The following is a 6,000-nucleotide window of genomic DNA, read 5'->3' on the forward strand; positions in this document are numbered from 1 at the left end:
GACAACACTTGTATGGTTGCATATCCAAAAGAAAAAGCAACACTTGAATAGGTTGTATATAAAAAAAAAAATAACACTTGTATAGGTTGCATATACAAAATTAAAGAAAAGGCAATATTTTAAAGGGTTACATATTCAAAACTAATAGGTAACACTTCAAAGGATTGCAAATTCTAACTTATAAGCAACACGTAAAAGAGTTGCATTTTATTACAAATAGGCAATACTTTTTAGTAGTGACCAAAATACTTTTTAGTAGTGACCAAAATACTTTTTAGTAGTGACCAAAATATGAGAGAAGAGACAACACTGCAAAAATGTTGTCTCAAACACTTTTGAAGTGGTGTTGTTTTTCAACCAAAGGCAACACTTACCAAGTGTTGCTCTCAAAAGCGTTGCTTTTGAAACAAAAAAATGTTGCCTTGATCTAAGGCAACGGCTGCATATGCAACACCGCCCAAAAACGTTGCTTTAGGTCCAAAAGTGTTGTCATAGATCAAAAGCAACATTTTAACAGCTTTTAGGCAACACTTTTTAAATGTTGCCTCAACCTGAAAATGTTGTAGTGGTATGCCATGCTCTAAATATGGCTACACAACATTCAAGCCAAAAAATATTATGTTGATTATCCTCGTCATGTTACATAGGCTAAGATATTAATGATAATAAATTATATATCTTACATTCGGTATGCAGGAATAATTATGTGTTTATCCAAAATACAAGCTTCTCTTGATGAGTAAGATCCTTTAATTTCACAGAAACAAGCTTTCCAAGTAAAAACATGAACAAGTTTATTATATTAGAGGAACATAATAACCAAGAAGAGCTAGTAAGTAATAACCTTTTATATAACTTACTTTAATCTGTGGATCAGAAACACCGTTCACTACAAAAAAAAAATTTTGAATACCATAGAATTTAGCGGTGGATTTACCAGCGGGTAACGACATTGAATTCATAAGGTTAAATAATTATCGATAAATTCTGTTTTTTCACAGTAAATTCGATGATAATATTTAAAGGGAAAATAAATTAAATTGGCGCGTCCTTTATTGTCAAATTTACCGTCGGAAAAATATGACAGTAATTTCAATTAGTGAAACGCTGCGTTTTGGTGACCCGCAATAGTTTACCGTCAGAATTTTTTGACGTTAAATTCGACGGTAAAAGGGGCATAAATTCAAATCACGAACCCTCTTCCCCTTCATCCAAACCCTCACCACCATTACCATCATCTCTTTCTCTCTCTCTCTCGCCGTCACCACCATTTGTCGCTGCCGCAGAAACCACCGCAGTTGCCACCCCTTCTCTATCACCGTCAACCCTTTACGCCGACCCCTCCTTCTTCTCATTCTTCCCCTCCCCCTATCTCTCTCCTTCGTCGTCACCATCATCTGCCATCACCACCATCTGCCACCACTGCAACTTTGGCGACTACCACTGCAACATCCACCTCTTTTCTTATTTCTTGCTCTGTTCTTCATTATAGGTTCTTGAACAACTCTTTTTCAATTCCTTTAATTTAGTTTAGGTTTGAGTAGAATTACAATTTTAATTTTGAATCAGTTTTAAAGTTAGTTCAGTTTAGTTTTCTAATCTTAGTGGATTTAGGTAGATTAAGTTAGGTTAGATTCAATACATTAGGTTTTAATTTGTTGAAGTGTTTGGAATTGTCTAATTGTTGCGTTGATGATTGTTTTGTCGAGAAGTTATTGTTGAGATTGTTTGATAACTATTTAATTTTAGTTTAATTTAGTTTAGGTTTGATTAGAATTTCAATTTTAGTTTTGAATCAGTTTCAAAGTTAGTTCAGTTTAGTTTTCTAATCTTAGTGGATTTAGGTTGATTAAGTTAGGTTAGATTCAATACATTCGGTCTTGAATTGTTGAAGTGTTTGAAATTATCTAATTATGTTAATTGTTGTGTTGATGGCTATTTTGCTGAGAAATTATTGCTGAGATTGTTTGATAATTGTTTAATTTTAGTTTAATTTAGTTTAGCTTTGATTAGATTTTCAATTTTAATTTTGAATCATTTTCAAAGTTAGTTTAGTTTAGTTTTCTAATCTGAGTGGATTTAGGTTGATTAAGTTAGATTAGTGACGAATGGATTTTTGACGGTTTAGAATTTCACAAATGAATTCTCGTTGCAAGTATAGTTTCTAAACCAACAATAATCCTTTCATACAAAAGATTGTTTGTCACAAGTAACAAACCCCTAAAATTAATAACCGAAGTATTCAAACCTCGGGTCGTTCTCCCTAGGAATTGTAATGAAGTGTTTTGTTATTGGTTGTGAGTTATTTTTGGGGTTTTGGATAAGAGGCATGGAAAGTAAATGGTAATGAAAATAAACTAACAACTATAAAAGGCTCTTGGTAAGGTGTGAGAACTAGAAGTCCTATCCTAGTTATCCTTCTCAATTGTGATGAGAATTGTTCATTGCTACCACTTAGTTAACCCTTACTAATTAAAGGAAAGTCAAGTGGATGAATTGACTTGAGCCACAAGTCCTAGCCAACTCCCAAGGAAAGACTAGCTTTAGTGCACTCCAAACCAATTAGCAATCTCTCCAATTATCAATCAACAAAGGAATTAGATGACTCAAGTGTCACTAATTACTCTACCATAGCCAAGAGGAACAAAATCTATACTAAAATCCAACCAAGCATTTCATCAAACACTTGGAAGGCACAAAAGAAAAGTATAGTCAATCACAACAAGAATGAGTTCTAATTACAATTGAATACAAAGGATCAACAACAACAACCAAGGAAATCACAATTATCATGAATTACCTCAAATTGCATTATTAAAAGGAAATAAAGAGAACAAGAGTATCTCAATTACAAAACCTAGAAACAAAATAAGAGAAATTACAACAAGAGAATAGGGATAGAGAGAAGAAACAAAGTGTAGCAATCATCCATTGAAGGTAGAAGTAGAAGGAGACTTGAATTAAACCTAGAACTATGAGATCCTAATCTAACCCTAATTCCTAATCCTAATTCTAGAGAGAAGAGAGAGCTTCTCTCTCTAAAAACTCTAAACTAAAAGTGATTATTGGTTAAAAGGTGATGATTTATGCCTTCCCCTTAATCCTTCATCCTTTTATTCCTTTCCCTTAGCAATTTGGCGCCAAAAATGGGTTCAGAAACCCTCTCAAATCGCCAGGCACGTGTTGCATTAGTGAGGTCATGTGCCCTCATCGACGCGTGCGCGCACGGTACGCGTGCGCGTCCCTGGCTAATTCTTCGATGTGCGCGAGAGCGCCTTGTGCGCGTGCGCGTGCATGGCTGACTTTGCTTCTTTGACTTTTTATGCTTCTCTCCACTTGTATGCTTCCTTCCTTGCTTCCTTTGATCCATGCCTAGCCTATTTCAATCCTGGAATTACTAGCAAACACATCAAGGCATCTTTATGGAATCAAAGAAGAATTAGAATTCATCAAGATAAGGCTTAAAAAGCATGTTTTTACACTTAAGCACAAATATGGGGGAGATAACAAAATCATGCTAACTCCTAGGCTAAATGTGACAAAAGGTTATCAAAATACTCTAAATTCAATGCAAAACAAACCGTCAAATTGGGGTTTGTCAACCTCCCCACACTTAAGCCTTAGCATGTCCTCATGCTAAAATAAGAAGGAACTAAGGGTTATGACATTTATTGAATGCAACTAAACTATATGAGTCCTACCTAAATGCAATTTTCTAAAGCAATTGGAAATGCTTAGTTCAAACAAATCAATTCCCAAGAGAGCATGTGTAAGCACAAGAGCTAGGCAATAAGGACTAAGTCCAAACCACAATTGTATTGAATTGTCAAAAAGGAGTTCAAACTTGCAAGAATATAGATAATATGGGTGAGCACATGTGATTGAACTTTTGAACCCTCACCGGATGTGTGTCCGCTCTATTCACTCAAGTGTTTAAGGGTTAATTCACTCAATTCTCTTCTAATCATGTTTTCCAAAATTTGATTTTCTTCTAACAATCAACATTTATTCAATGCATGCATACATTCATCATGAGGTCTTTCATTTAGGTTGTAATAGGGTTAGGGTCAAGGTAGGATCATTTATGGTCAAGTGGACTAGGATTTGAATCTTCGATTAGCATAGACCTTCCCACCTAACCTATTTAATGACCTATACAAATGCGAGCTATTCTAACTACCCATTTTTCACTTTTTTTTTTCTTTCTTACATACTCATGCATTTTCTTTTCATTTCACAACACTTATGCATTGACTCTTATTGAGCTTCACTTTGGGGCATTTTGTCCCCTTTATTGCTTTTCTCTTTTCTTTCTTTTTTTCTTTTTTTTTCTTTTTCTATATACATTTTTTTTCTTTTCTTTTCATCATCATTTTTTTCATATATATATTTTTTTCTTTTTCTTCTTTCAAACTAAATACGAGAACATCAATGCATAAGGTCTCTACATTTAATCAATACATGAATATGTGCCCAAATCTTTAAACATAAAGTGTACTGCCCCTTTTTATCCCATCCAATGTTCCCAAGCCTCACCAACTTTGAATAATAAAACACTCGCACTAGCCTAGGTCAATCAAAGATCCAAACAAGGACTTTTCATTGGTTTTCCGCCTTAGGCTTGTAATGTGCTAGAATAAGAATAAGTTGGTTAAGCATAGGCTCAAAATTGGCTAGCAATGGAGAGTAAAAGGTTGGCTATTTGGGTGAGTGGCTAATGAAAGAATGGCCTCAATCATATAAATGCACAAACACAAGAAATAAACGGATATATAGAATCAAGCAAATCAAGGATCACAATCATGGAAAGAGAACAATTTCACACAAGAATGGAAAATAAGTGGTTATAAAATGTAACCACATCAATAGGCTCAAGTCTCACAAGCTTGTGTTCTCAATTCAATACATGCTTCACAGAGTATGAAATTCAAGCAAGTTGCGCCAAAAGTTTCCTTCAATCAATTGGGTTAATGCCCTATATTTAAACTTCTTGAAAAACCTCAATGTTTGACTAAGCATTGTTGTGATTGAAAAGTTCAAAAATTTTCTTAGTTCACCCTTTCCTTTTTCACTTAGAACCAATATATTATGCAAAAAGGGTGCCTAAGTTTCACTTAAAACATGATTTCTAATCACAACCGCAAACTAAAAACAAGGATAAACAAAATGTATAAAGAAGAATCCAACTAAAAGTACGAAATCTATCATCCAAAAGATCTAAAAATATCCAAAAGCATCAAAATATCTAAGATCCAAAATAAGCAATAAAAGTATCCAAAGCAAACTAGAAATGGCATCAAAATATATACAAAGATGTGCAAAATGAGATAACTAGGCCGAAAAAGTTCACCGGTTCCCAAATAATGCTACCGGTGCCCTCCCCACACTTAAAACCAAGCATCGTCCTCGATGCTAAACTGGAGGATCAGTGGGAGGTACAACGATAGGCTCTGGCTCTGACTGTGGCTGCGGGACTGGCTTCTCTTGAGTCTGTGGTGGCTCCGTAGTGTCAGGGGCATCCTGCTGAACCGGTGCCTCCGCGTCCTCCTCCTGATGATCCTGCTCATCAGAGGTCGGGGAGTCTGGAAGCGGAGGTAGCTCAGCGCCCAGAGAGATAAGTGCCTGGTCCATCCGATCCAAACGGCGTCTGACATGGTGTCACTCTCGCTCTAAGAACCGGAAGAGACGCTGGACCAGGAGATAGGTAGGCTTAGGTGCTGCTGGAGGGCCTGTAGATGGTGAAGGAGCTGCGGTCGTAGAAGATGATGGGCCAGCTGTAGGGGCTGGTGGTGAAGGTGTCCCTACGACAGCTCTAGCCCGAGAGCGGCGTCTAGCAGGTGGCTTCTCGTGCACCCAAACACCCCAGGGGATAGTAACCTCCCTGTCATCTGCATCAGCTGGTGGTGGTCGCACATCATCATCTGACCACGGTACATCAGCTAAGGTTGCCATACTCGTGACCAATGTAGGAAATGGAAGTAGGCCACGAATATGCGCCCG

The sequence above is a fragment of the Arachis ipaensis genome, chromosome B7, assembly GCF_059453495.1.
Source record: "Arachis ipaensis isolate K30076 ecotype BB chromosome B7, ASM5945349v1, whole genome shotgun sequence".
NCBI classification, from domain to species: Eukaryota; Viridiplantae; Streptophyta; class Magnoliopsida; order Fabales; family Fabaceae; genus Arachis; species Arachis ipaensis.